The sequence below is a fragment of the Triturus cristatus genome, chromosome 7 (genome assembly GCF_964204655.1).
Source record: "Triturus cristatus chromosome 7, aTriCri1.1, whole genome shotgun sequence".
Taxonomy (NCBI): Eukaryota; Metazoa; Chordata; class Amphibia; order Caudata; family Salamandridae; genus Triturus; species Triturus cristatus.
Genome location: NC_140590.1, coordinates 1,350,690,161 through 1,350,704,991, shown reverse-complemented (window position 1 = coordinate 1,350,704,991; position 14,831 = coordinate 1,350,690,161). Strand labels below are relative to the sequence as shown.

The 14,831-nt window shown below is 45.4% G+C and overlaps 1 protein-coding gene across 3 annotated transcripts in view; it reads right to left on the bottom strand.

Annotated features, from left to right (window-relative positions):
• The window catches only part of NDRG3 (NDRG family member 3), a 589,772-nt gene that overhangs the window by 498,086 nt on the left and 76,855 nt on the right, over positions 1-14,831 (bottom strand). The gene's annotated exons all lie outside the window — the stretch shown is intronic.

Below are 14,831 nucleotides of genomic sequence, written 5' to 3'. Positions count from 1 at the left end.
GGGGGGGGTTTCTTGCATAGTTTGTCAAATTTTTATCTAATCCCCTTTGAATGGCTTGGTGTGCGTGTGTATTAAATGTGCCCGTCAATAGCTACCCATGTTTGTATAAATAAACGACAAGGGTGTCTACTTGGAGAGTACCCACCGGCGGGGGCGCCGGGATTAGGCACGGTAGGGCATCAGACACGTCAGAGCTTCACTAGCAGTGTAAATACATTCCACGTGGAATCATTGTATGCATACTCGCCTTTTAATGAATATCACGTAAATCGTCTTGGTGATAGGACATGCTGGACAAACCGTGTGTACCTAGGTGTTTCTATGAATATATTAAAAAAAAAAAAAAAAAAAAAAAAAAAAAAGCTGGCCCCGGGGGATGGGGTCCCCGGGGCCATAACTGGCCTTGAGGGGAGCATAAGCCCCCCTCCTAAAGAATACACATTTTTAAAAAAAGGCCATGCCCCGGGGGTTGGGGTCCCCGGGGCCGATTAAGGCCTTGGGAGGGGGGCCACGCGGCCCCCTTTCAAATTTAAAAAAAAATAAAAAAAGTTAGGGGCAGGCCCTGGGATCCCCAATAAATTAGAAAAATAAGGGGGGCAACACAGCCCCCCTTCTTAAAAAAATTAAATAAAAGACCGGCATCGCGCCGGAGGCCATGCCCCCTCCTTGCAGCACTCTGCAAACGTGCTCCCTGTCCAGTTGTAACTTGGGGAATTAATTCCCCTTCAATACTGAGGGTACCTGAGGGCCAACTAGCCCAACAGGTATTACTAGTATGCGCCAGGGAGCTGCGTTGCAGACAGGTGTTCTGAGGCCACGCCCCTTTTTTTACACCTCTCTGCAACGCAGCTTTGTGGCGCTTACTGGAGGTACTTAGTGGGCTAGTTTGACCCTAAGGATTCAAGGGGACTTAATCTCTCAACTTAAAACGGCCACAGGGCGCGTTTACAAAGTGGTGAAGGGAGGGGACGGGGCCTAAGGTGACGTGTGCAAACACGCCCTGTGGCGTGTTTTAAGTTGGGGAAATAATTCCCTTTCAATCCTGAGGGACCCTGGGGACCAACTAGCCCACCAGGTGCTTCCAGTAAGCGCCACTGCTCTGCGTTGCAGAGAGGTGGTGCAAGCCGTGCCCCTTTTTACACCTCTCTGCAATGGCGCTTACTGGACGTACCTAGTGGGCTATTTTGCCCCAAGGACTCTCAGGATTCAAGGGGACTTAATCTCCCAACTTAAAACGGCCAAAGGGCATGTTTACACAGTGGGGAAGGGAGGGGAGGGGGCCTGAGGTGACGTGTGCAAACACGCCCTGTGGCGCGTTTTAAGAGGTAGTTTGAATCCCCCTGCCCTATTATATACTAGGGGCTTACAGAGGAAGTCATGGCAATCACAGGGGGACCCCAACGCATAGTGTTCCCTAGTGTATGTAGGTGGTTTCACTGTATTCGGAGTGTCTTTTAACATAGCACTGGCTCTAGGACTGGTTAGTCAGACTCCGTTACCACCAGTATCCGTCTGAAACGTTTGAGGGTACAGGATGATTTTGCAACAAGGCTTCTATCTGCTCTTCTCTTTCTGCACGTTATCCTCCTTCCTGCACTTTTCTTTGTCTTTGAGGACTTCTGTTGCTTCTTTCTGCATTTCTTTTTTTTCTTTGTGCGTTTTTTCTTCTTTCTTCACATGTCCCTTCTCTGTAGGCATAGTTAGAAATTAGCATTTAAAAAACCTTAGAAATTCACTGAAAAAAACATAGGTTTCAGGGGCGTTATAGTTAGCTGGACTTTTCACTCGTACAAAACCATTGAAATTCCCCCGTTATAGTTAGATCAGCTAACTATAACTCGCGCGCCCGCAATGTACTGCTGATGAAGTCACACATTACATCACTCATGACATCACGGACAACATCATCCTTGTGATAGAGTGGCAGACCTCCTCTCACCCTAATATAACCTTTGATACACACATTCAAAAATAGAAACTAAAATTTTCAAAACAATGGACATACCAATACCAGTTACAACAACCTATTCAGTAATTCTAAGATCGACATACACATCCACTTATTCACCAACAGTCCTATACAGTCCCTCATACATGTACTCACTCATCATATGTACTCATACACCTATACATCCTGTTACACAACGCCACTCATCCATAGAGTTACTCACACACAGTCACTCATGCTAATAAAGAATCAAACATCCATTTACTTGCATATACAGTTATACACACACCACCACACTTCTACAGAAACTTACACATAATTAGACTTTTAAAAAATCACTTCTAGAAACACATACTTATTCATACGGGAACTCTTCCAATCTCTCACTCTCACATATACTCACATATATACCAAGTCACATATACTAGTTTAAAACATATGTAGTTACTCATAAAGACACGATTGAGACAGTCATTCACTCACTAACACACCCATGCACACACTCATCCACCATACAGTCCTGCACACATGCTGTCTTCAACACATACAGTGAGTCACTCATTCATGCACCTATGCACTAGGTAATACCCCCCACTAAACCATACCGACACTCAGACACTCATGCGGATACTCAAAAAACCAACTAATAACCTATATAGAGACTCATGTTTCTATATAGTGGCACTGAGCACTTTTAATCACTTCATTATTTTTTTTTTCGTTTTTGACAAATACGCGATCAGGAACGAACTGGGTTCATTTCCAGTTCAAAGTATTTAACTTCCGGGTCTCGGTACGCGGGACACCATTTTTTCGAATGCATGTCGATGGATTCACGGTAACGGGTACGCTCTTCTAAGCACTCCCATTTACATGTTTTTACGTTCACTACTAACATCCACGATCTTTTTACTTCTGGGGAAGCTTCATCTTTTGTTAGTTTTGCTAATTAGGTTTTTCATCGACTGATATTCTTAGACTTTTTCTTATTTCCTCATTACGCGATTGGGCAAGTAACACCTTATCGAACGCTTAGAGCACTTTGCGAGCATTAGAATATTGTTTCGCATCTTTATTAACTTCAATTCTTTTACACCTTTACCACAGCACCAAAATCCTTTTCAGTTACAGGTCTTTTAGAATGTAATTTGATGTTCACCATGTGCATAAGTGAGAAACTTTTTACCATTGCTGAATTTGTTAGTTTACGGTTATATTCACCACGACACTAATTTTAAAATGATTTCGCCATCACGTTGCATTGGTTGCGCTCCTGGATACAGCAGTTTCTTTTTATTTTTTTCGTAGGAAATTCCCCCCTGATGAAGGGTTATACCCGAAATTCATCGGAGTTCAATGTTGCTGGAAGTTACATATGTTACTTTAAAGTTGTTTGCGCAACATGAGATTTATAATGTGAAGGAGCAACAGTTTTCTGAAGAACTTCATTAAAATTGTCAACATAAGTAAAATTACAAAAGCGTTACTTTAAAGTGCCAATGCGCCTACATAGAGTGCGGACGTGAGCCCGTCTTTTCCTTGTAGGAGGACTTTTTTGCTATATATCTAGGTTTATCACACAAAGTAGAAAAGGTAATCCAGAAAGTAATCTGCAAAGTGATTCAAAGTGATCTAACAGGAATTTCCACTGTATTGAAAGCATTTACAAACCTGTAACAAAGTCATCATTCAGCTTGCTTGTATTGTTCAACTTGCCTTGAAAATTATCAAATGCACTTACCTGTGCCAGGCTTACTTGGTTCTAGGAAATAAATACAATGAAATAATATTTCTATACAAATCAAATTGGTCTGAGTTCAGTCTTTGAGTGTGTGACATCATTTGCTGATTGAGTATGCACAACAAATGCTTAACACTACCCTCTGATAAAGCCTTACTGCTAGCCCACATTACCACAAATAGAGAGTAAAGTGCTATCTACTATTACCTCTGCCTATCTTTGGGGTTCCACTGGACTCTATGCACACGATACCCAATTTTGGTATAGTATATACACAGATCCAGCTTCCTATACTCGCCGACTGACAAGATGGACAGTGGACGGTGAATCCCTCGTCAACGGAGACAGCCTTAAAACTGTTGACAACTGTAAGTCCACCACTTCCGTCTTGGACGACATAGCCGATGTCATTGTCTCAACCGTCCACGTAGTTGAAGTCGCTGACGGGACATTCGATGGAGCGCCTGATTCTGTGGAGACGGAGGTTGTAGACAATATTTCTTCATCTGAGTTGTCAACAAGCGGATTTTTGCAGATGAAGAATCCCTGAAAGGAGTAGGAGGTGCTGATGGTGGAGCAGAGCCAGCTCGGTGTGAGGAAGAGGGACCAGGCTGGTTTTTTTTAGCCCTCTTTTCTTCATGCCTCTAGTTACTCCGAGATCTAGATTTATTTTGAGATCTCTATGCGAAGAGGAAGACCCTTTTTCCTTTCTTTTCTTGGAGTTATGAGGCTTTTCCTCACAGTCAGAGGCCTTAGTAGCCTACTTCGTTTGCAGCCAGAGAAGCAGGCTATCTCCATAGTCCTTGAGGGTTTTTGTGGAAAAAATAAGACCGTACTTGCATTCTCTGCGCTTGTGGTCTGGATGAAGGCAATAAAGGCACTCTTTATGAGGGTCCTCAGAATAAAGTCTGGACTTTCCACAAGTCTTGCATGGCCTAAACTACCCTTGTTTAGACTCCGACATGATGAAGAAAAAGAGGCACAAACACTCCTAGACTGTACCTTAGAAGAGACGAAGCGAAGAGTTGAACTGCAAAAGGGTAACAGTAGAAACACTGACTGAGCAGAGCTCGGGGAGACTCCCCAACACGCTACGTGTTGTACGAAATCTGCGGTATGGTGGCCTTGCAAGGGATGGAGACTATGATCTATGCCCGGATTGGCTGAAGTTTTGATGGTTTAAAACCATGATAATAGGTTGCTAAAGGATATTGAATTTCTATGGGGAGTTGAATGTTGCTTTAATACTGCTATTTTACTGTTACAGTGGGACTCCCACCATGATGACGGGGAAGATTCAAGCATGTGAATCTATAAAAGATACAATACTGGAGAAATAGGTTGACCTCTGATCATCATGATTTAAAGCAGTTTACATTACAGGAAAACTCCTTTAGCCTCCACTATCCAAACACTGCACGCATTGAAGCTACATCAATTGATAGCTACCACTTCTGTGTCACTTGAATTAGCTCTAGCCCCACTTTGAATCAAATCTCATTCTTAACTCATACCAGTCATGTTTCCATCGCACACATGAGACAGAAATCCCCCTTGAGAATATATGGGGTGACACCCTCCAAATGAATCACCTCTACCTCTCTGCTGCATTTAACACAGTGTACCTCAACATTCTCCAACCAGAATACTGTGATTTGAAGGATTCTTCGAGGACTGATTACAATCAGTTACTCTTGATCATACACTTCTGCACCTAGCCCAGAGACTGTAAGGTGCCCCAAAGTTCTTTTTCCCCCTTTATGTTTAATGTTTATGCACAACTTCAAGGACCTCATCTGTTTCTTCCATCTCCAATTATGGTGTTCAGCTGGGAACTATGAACCTAAAGAGTCGCAGGAAACAATTTAATATTTGATCTAATGGTCTCAAAGCAACTGAAAAATGGATGAGTCAAAACATCCAAAGAGGCAATGAATCCAGATCTGGACTTTCTTCTCCAGGATCTGTCTTCCCCCTCATATCCTGAAGCAAATAGACTACATTTGCCCCTCCCTCCAGCACTTTCTTGTGAGACACCATGACCACTATACTATGTAAGAAGCATAGGCGTCTTCAGGCATGCAGACTTCAGCCCTCAACTTCTAAACGAACAGTGATCAAATCAGCCTTCCACCAACTCCAACTGCCCCCCCCCCCAAAAGTGATTGATGAAACAGAGCATCTGAGAAGGAGTCAGAAGTGACTTTGGCATGTCGATAGTGAACCCCAGGGATTGCAGGAGGTCCGCTGTAGACTGGAGGTGGGAGACTATAGCCTCGGGCGAGACCGCCTTCAACAGCCAGTCATTGAGGTAGGGAAGTCTGCCCCCTGATCTCCGCAGATGAAGTGCAACACAAACCATCACCTTGGGCGCTGGTGACAGCCTTTTATATTGTCTTATAAATTTACAAATAGTCAGCAAAATTCCCATTTCTGTATCTTTCAACCTGACCGTGCCAGCCACAAACAACTTATAATAAAATTCTTTTATAGCAGCGCTCACCTCGGTTCTCTACATGCAATACTGCTTGACACTTGGAGCCCATAGAGCAAGCGCTGTCTATTTATGCCATGGACCCTTGGATTCACTGATCGGACACACTACACACACACATACACACACACTTACTTTCCGGGCAATGTAATGCTATCTTAGTCACGATTGATGTTGTATCTCTAGACACCTATATAAAGCATGATTTGGGCATGCAATCCTGTAGATATTATTTTTAGAGACAAACCCCACTTGTTGTATATCCATTCCATGATGTTAAACAAGCAGAAATTTTGCCTTGAGCATACCTATTTTCTATTTGGTGACCAATGGTACAAACAACTGACCGGAACAGCTATGTGAAGCTGTTTTGCTCCCAGTTTTGCCGGTGGTGGGAGGAGTGATGAAAATGTGAGATTGACACCTAATCTGGTCTTCTGGACCCGCTACATAGATGACCTTGTCGTCATCTGGGATAATTCACAGCAGTAATTGGATGCTTCCCTGATTTGGCTAAATGATAATGAATTCAATTTAAAATTCCGTGACAAAATTCACAAATCTAGTATGGATTTTCTGGATGTTTTAGTTACTGTCCACAATGCCATCCTACAAACTAGCCTATTCGGGAAGGCAACCACTGGGGAACACTATATTGCATGTTTGCAGCCACCATCCACCCAATTTGAAAAGGGGCATGCCCTATGGTGAGTTTCTTAGAGAAAAACGTAACAGGAGCAACCAGGATGCATTCAAGGTTGAATAGAATCAGACGAGTCAGATTCAAGAACAGAGGGTATCCTGCCAAAATCATTGCAACAGCTTGTGAGAAGGTGTATAATGTAAGGAGGTCTCCAAAAAGAAAGAGCTACTCCTAATGAGGTCAGGTTCATCACCACCTACATTCACAAAATGGGACTGGAGCCCACTGAGCAGCTGTGGTGAGCAAACTCCAGCAGAGAGTTTGATGCCGTCATACATGTCACCTTCTCAAAGGGATCAGGCGACAACGAAGCATTGCACACAGAATATTTAAAAGAAATAAGAATAGAGTCCCTCTGGAAAGAAAATGTCCCCTGCATTCCGAGCATTCCTCCTCTGGTTACCTGCTGGGTTTTAGGTTGTGAACGCCCTTCACACATCTCCAGAGTTCATTGATCTTTAATCCCAGCACTGTGATAAATGGAAAAGGTTGCTGATGTGCTAGTAAACCTGAAGTCTATCTGGGAGCAATTGAAGATGCGCTGTTTACAGGTAGCTAGAAGTAGTGTCGGGGGTCAATCTCCAGGTGTTTAGGCAAGCACTGGAGGGGCCACAGGGCTGCAACAAACCTACACCTTCAGCAGCACAGGGGCAGCCGGGTGCAGAGTGCCAACAGTGTGGGGAACCCAATGCAAACCAATGGGCACGGTTAGAGGGGTTGTCATGTAGAGGCTGCAGGTGTCAACGTTGTGTCTGACATGGGTCAACCCGCGACTGATTCTTGATCAGAATCGCTGGGGAACCTTTGCAGGACCAGTGGGCCACTTGGACTCGGGCAATGGGTGCAGAGGTGGGTCCGGAGGGCGGTTTTGGGGTTCCTAAGGGCAGAGCTCTTGATCTTTAAAGATGATTTCTTCTGGACAGGTACACTGGAGTTCTTGATCTTTATTGGAGGAAGGCTGTCTTCCCAGGATTTGGGAGGTCGCTGGGCCTGCAGGACGAGTCGACTTTTGCAGCAGGGGCAAAAGGCAGCAGATAGGCCAGCAGGGCTGGCACAGAGTCAGTCACTGGTCCTTTTTCTTTCTTGCTGTTGCGGCTCTTCGGTGTCCAGGCTTCGTAGGTCATCAGGAATCTAACCTTCAGTGTCTGGGGATTCCATCTAAATATTAGATTTAGGGGCATTACAGGGGCGTGACAGCCCTGGGGTGTCTACATCCGCTATTATGCTAGCCTCCTATTGTATGGGGCATAGTCCTAGCCCTGACTGGATAAATCCCACCATCTTCAAAATGGTGGGCACTGAAAAGTGTTCTTAACATCGCCTCCAGCACCTGAGGGGTGGAGTTGGCGAAGGGGGGCACAACTTCTAGTCTCACTCTGTTTTCCTGCCAGTTCTCCTGCCAAGAGTGGGGGTTTGAACCGGAGGCTGCCATCTTCAATTAGCAGCGGAAGCTTGGGTCACATTACAAAGACTGCAAGGCCTTTGAAGCTTCGCTCTTGCACTGCGCCTATCTGGTGGAGGAGGTGTGACACCTCCGCCCAGGATGGACTTTGTTTCTGGCCTCAGAGAGCAACGGCTCTCACCACATGGGTCCAGAAACATGTGTGGTGGTGGCAGGCTACCTAAAGCCAGTCAGAGACCACACCAGGGTTGGTAGGGTATCAGGGGGCACCTCTGAGGTGTCCTCTGGGTACATTGTCTAATAAATACAACACTGGCATCAGTGTGGGTTAATTAAGAAGAGTTGTTTGGTACCAAACAAACCTGGGCTCAGTGAAGCCATCATGGTGCTGGGGAACTAGAGTTTCCAGCCCATGTACTCTCTATGGCTTCCCTGGTACTTACAATACTAAGAGAAGTCTTAAATATTGTAGGGGCGTATTGGCTCATGCGGATATGCCCACACCTGGGTTATGGTGCACCATGCCTTAGGGCTTGTAAGGCCTGCTAGAGGGATGACTTACCTATACCTTTGGCAGTGCTGCTTGACATGGCACACAGGCAGTGTGCCATGTCGACGTTATTGTTTCTCTGCACCAAGGCATGCATGCTGCAGTTCACATGGCCTTGGTGTGGGGTCCCTAGGGGACCCGCTTTGGGCCAAATGCCCTAGGTACCATTTACTAGGGACTTACCGGGGGGTTTGAAATTGTGCCAATCGTGGTACAGTTTCAAGGAGGGTGCTCTGGCACAGATGAACCAGTTTTCAGGGACCCTATGCACTTTCAATTGAAACTACATCATTTCCCAGGCAAAATGAGGGTGGCTGATTATGTCAAAAGAGCCACCTTCTCACAGTATGCTTCTGAGAAGAACCGAGGCAGTCATGGAACTTTGTGTGGGGAAGGGTGTGCATTACCTTTATCTGTTATTTATGTGCTTTGTCACAGGAGCGGTGTGGCATACCTCCTTCCTACTCAGAGCTTTCTATGAACCGTCTGAAGCAAGGATTTCCAACCTTTACTGTAATGAGAGCTACTTCTGATAAGTGAAAATCATTGTGAGCTACTGAAGGCCAAGTAACTCATCCATTGTTACTAGATGCCCTTTCGTCCAGCTTCACTTGACTAAGCCTAATATCATGAAGCCTGATACCAAGTTCTTTTTTGTGTGTTTTTTTAAAACGATTTTTACATTTTTATAAAACAGTACAAGGGGAAAAAATAAACAGCAAGCAGAGGTGCATACAGTGGAAGATGAGGCATACATAGATAATTTATAGCTTTACATTATACATTTCTGAGCACACAATACCCCACAGAAAAATGCCACTTCCATACTGCATGAAGGCCTCATACATCCATCTAGCTTCAACTGAGAAAGGAGCACCCCCCCAACCCATATACCCCTCCCCCCATTGTCAGCAATGTCGCTATCCGTTGAATCTATACTAGATTCTGGGTCTAGGAGTGTCATACAAATCTCTCCAGTCAAACAGGTCATCAATCACCTTATTGTCCTGCCTGTGGTGTGTTATATGGGATTTCTCCGCCACAGACCACTCCAATATATCTTTATGCCAGTGCACTATCTTCAGTGCCCACTGTCCCATCCAGGTGACGGTAACCCTACGTCTGGCCAATACCAACACCAGTTGTAAAAATGTATATTGTATCTTCCTACCTTTAGGTCATTAGATGTTGCCTAGGAGACAACAATGAGAGGAAAGGGCTATATTCAACTGAATGGCTCTTATGTCAGCAACCACCTGTCTTCAGAAGTTTTGAACCAGGTTGCATTGCCATGCTAGGTATGAATGTCAGTGCTACTGACGCCACAGAGTGCAACTATCCGTGCAGGTCGGGGTCATGAGCTGCATGTCCTTGTGAGTGAGGCAAGTACTGTGAAGAAAGTTGTAATGTACCAGCTTACAACTGGCGTTACAAGAGACGGACTGTGTTCGCTCGCTGACTCTAGTCCAGTCCCCTTCACCCAGCAGTGTCTACGTCCCAGGATATGCTGACCAGTGGAGGTGGTCCAGCTGTATCAGTGCACATAGCCCTGTATATGAACGCTAGTAGGTGGCGTTCTGATCGGCAGGTTAGTAAGAACCCACGTGTTTGTGAGTGAGGGAGTGGGCATTGCAGGGTAAAAGGGCAAGTAACCTTGGCAAGTTCAGCCAGGCCAGCACGATGTAAAAAAAAAAAAAAAATGGGAATGACCATGAAAGCAGATCCTACTTGTCTACAGTGGTGCAGAGTAGAGTGGTTTAGTGGTGCAGAGTAGAGAATAGTGTTGTAGAGTGCAGTGGCATAGACTGCAGCGCACAGAGTGGAGCGTTGCACAGTGCAGTGGCAAAGAGTGGAGTGATGCAGAGTAGAGTGTTGTAGAGTGCAGTGGAGCAGAGTGCAGTGGCATATAATGCAGTAGTGCAGAACAAAGTGGCATAGGGTTCAGTGTCAAAAGAACGGGTTTCCTCTTTGGTAGAATCAAGCAAGTCCGTTAATCCACATCATTCTATCACACCATATCACCAAAACATAAATATCATTTTTCTTTTTATATTAGGGAGGGGAGGGGGAGAGGAATAAATACCACTAAGAAATATTACTGAATACATATTTGACACTTTATTACCATAATCATGAAAAGGCTTAAAAACATTTCATTACTAAAAACAATCATTGTATACAAAATTTATAAAAACATTTCATTGTTAAAGAAACATCAATTTCATCAAGTACATTTTAAAAACCAGGTATAAAAAAAAAATCTTATAACAAGACAGGAAAAAACTGTACACAAAACAAGTGGGAGAACAGATATGACAGTAGCTCATGTCATTACACATGACACTAGTCCATGAAAGCTCATTAATAACAGTCAGAATATTTCATTACTTATTGTTTCCTGAAACTGCCAAAATGTCCAAAGATCTAGTGTATAAAATATTTTTAAACCAAGAAAAAAGAGCATCAACACGTAGATCTTCCACCTTCTTCAGGACAAGCGATATCTCCCAGCTAGCCTTTATATTCTAAACAAATACACAAAAAACAAATTACACAGTTGAAAAAGCCCCCATTATGAAAGGTATCGTGTTTGACGGGTTAGTAATGGAATGTATGGTGAATGGGATGAATGTTTATTATTGGAGTACTGTATCACCAGAATATAAATGCATTACAGGGGGCTTTTTCAACTATGTGTAATTTTTTTCTTTTTTGGTGCATTTGTATAGCATATAAAGGCTAGCTGGGAGATATTGCTTGTCCTGAAGAAGGTGAAAGATATACGCGTTGATGCTCTTTTTCTTGGTTTTAAAATATTTTACACACTAGATCTTTGGACATTTTGGCAGTTTCAGGAAACTATAAGTAATTAAATATTCTGACTGTCATTAATGATCTTTCATGGACCTGATCACTCAGGAGGTTGATTTGCCCTTGTTGTGGCTGGGAGACTTCAACTGTCTTTGACCCTCATTTGGACAGGACTCCTGCTAGGACAGGCATGAAACCAAGCATGACAGTTGCACTTCGGGAGGTCATAGCCAACAAAGGGTTGGTAGATATGGTGCCTAAACATCCGGATCAGAGCATATATACTTGTCACTGCCACACAATACATGCAGCAGATTGGACAGGGTACTTGTAGCAGGGTTCCTCAGTATAGACGACACTTTGAATAATTCATTTGGCACGCTTTCTATCTGATCACTCGCCAGTTTGTTGTACTGTGGCAATGGGGAACGCAGTACTGGGAATCGCAGTCCTGGCAGATGTTGATGACATATTTGAGGACCGTGCAGGGCATGAGTCGCTGTCGCTCTCACTGTCTGTTTACTTAGAGTTGAACTGGGGCTCCACAGGGAGTAGATCCATGGAATGGGAGTCGCTTAAGGCAGTACTGAGGGGCACCTGTATTGGACAGACTTGTGGGGTCTGTAGACGGCTCCAGGCTGAACTCAATAGGGGAGGATCTGTTGCTTGCAAATGTTCATGGGACAGATGCACCTAATGTAGCCTCACTTAGGGAAGAGCACAACATATGTGGGCGTATTAGATATTTGGGGCCGTCTGGATAAATACGCTCTGAAACAGTACCGGCAGTGACTGCACTGCGAGGGTGACCAGTCTGGGCACCGTTCAGCCGGGATTCTATGTCAGTTCACGGAGGCTCCGATTATGCTTCTCAAACTTTACTGACATACACAGCAGCCAATAAAACAACTTTAAACTGGCATGGCCCGGAAGGACAACCCCTTCCTGTGTGTGCACCAATCGTTAACAGTCTCTAACAATAAGAGTGTCCGACAAAGCCATAACTTCCTCTTTCTTTGCTGCTGCAGCAGCAAATAAGTGCCTTTCCCTTATTTTCTTATCATAATTGGTAACGATTGTGGGGAGGTTATATTTGGATTAGCGATGGTATTAACAAGTGTTTTGCTGATAGTTCATTGTGCTTACAGTGTTGTAAGGATTTCCGCGATGTTTTTATGCCTCGGTCCCTCAGGGGAATGCGTGTAGTGGCGACGCGCGCTCGGGTGTCCTTTACCGTACGCGTGGGTCGCTAGGGGGCGGTGGAGCAGGAGGAGGCAGATGCACAGAGAGCGGTCGCGTCGTTGCCCCGGACACTGTGCGTGAGGAGCCGTTTCTCATGTTACGAGTGAACGGCCCTTCGCGCACAACGCTCAGACAGACCGCATCAATCTCTGGCCTCAAAATTTAACGCTGACCGTAAGCGTGTTTCCGGATTAGAGCTAGTCTCTAGTGGAGTTAATAGGGGGTTGCTCCTTCCACCTTGAGAACAGTTTTTTCAGGACTTTTAGAGTAATTTCTATCGCTGTGCAACAGTTGTCATAAGTTCTGAGAGACCCCTGGGCTGCTCCCCCCCTTGAGAATCTCCTCAAGACCTCTCTGCTTAACAGCAATGGCGTACTACGCCGAAGAGGATAATCAGTGGGTAGAGTGTGAGCAATATGAAGAGTATCAGGAGCCTGAACAGGATCAATTGGAGGAGAACCTGGTGGAAGCCCTGGATACCCACGTCCAGGGTTCTGTTAATAAAGCTTTAATTAAGGCACTGAAGCCATTTACTAAACCTCTTCATAACTATGGTAAGAGGAAGATGAAATCTCGTCATTCTGGCGCAGGGAGCTCGCAGTCTTCAGCCCAGGTTTTGGCGCGCATGGCACGAAATGTCATGAAGGATCATGGCTCCATGGATTCATATACTTCCGACGAGCCTTTACCGTCCACATCAGCTACCTCTGACTCGGAGGTGGAGTCGGTGATGCCAAAAAAGAAGGCGAAAAAGTCCAAACATACGGCCTATAAGCCAGATGACAGCCAGGCGCCCAAGAACCTTTTATTTGACCCCCAGAGCTTGATACACCCTAGGTCCACGGAGTGGGTGCCTTGCCCAGAGGTGGCGCACTATGTGGCTAACAATCTGCGGCAGGATTTTGAGAAAGAGGTGCGAGCCACATTACGGTCGGAATGCCCGAGACCCTCTTTGACGGGCAAGGTGGCAGATATGCCGGAGTTAGACCGGAACATGGCCACTTTCATGCGAAAGTTCGCGAAGGACCCTAAAAAGGGTTTGGATAGAGCCTGGCGGGGGGTGTCAGGACAAACTGCTAGATGTTTCTGGTCCCCTTACAAAAATTCTGGATGCGGCGGTCAACGCCAAGAACCAAAATACTCCGTTGGACACCTCGGATGTCATGGAGTGGGCTCAGCGGGCCTTGTGCTTTTTGGGCAATGCCAATGTGGCTCTTTCTACGGAGAGGAGACGTTCATTCTTAATGCGGATTGACTCCCAGTTGGTGGAGATGGCTACAACCAAACCAGGTTCCCTTGCCAACGGCATGTTTGGTGAAAAATTCGTTAAAGAAATGGGGAAATACGTGGCGACGTTTTCTGCTCTAGATAAGGCTCAGGCAAACATCAAAAAGGTGTTCCACACTGGTGTTTTTGATAGGGCCGGCCGCTCACGAGGTCGAGGGTTCGGCCGAGGTTATAATCAGACCTCCCAAGGAGCAGAGCAGCGGGGCAGAGGTGGCCAGAAGCCTCAGTTTTACTCCTCCCGCAATCGGGGAGGACGAGGTAGAGGCCACAGAGGAGTCTACAGAGGGCAGCAAAATTCAGCCGGAGATGGCTCCTATTCAGGTAAAGATTGTAATTGCCACAGAATGCATATCGGGAAACCTATCCCGGAGCTGACGTGGCCTAAGTTGCAGAGACGGGCATGGAAGAGTACGCGTAATGCCCGGTTTCAGCTGGTGCAGTATTTCACCCTGCATAGGGCATACCTGACGCCAGCTAAATTGTTTCAGTACTTTGGGGGGCACACACCGCAATGCCCTCGTTGTGGGGAGGAGAGGGCTGACTTTAAGCACATGTTTTGGTCCTGTGATGCATTAAGCTGCTACTGGGAGGGGGTTGTCGGCTGCCTGGCCCAAGTGACGGGGCGGGACCTGCGGGTGGAGATGGGAGTTTGT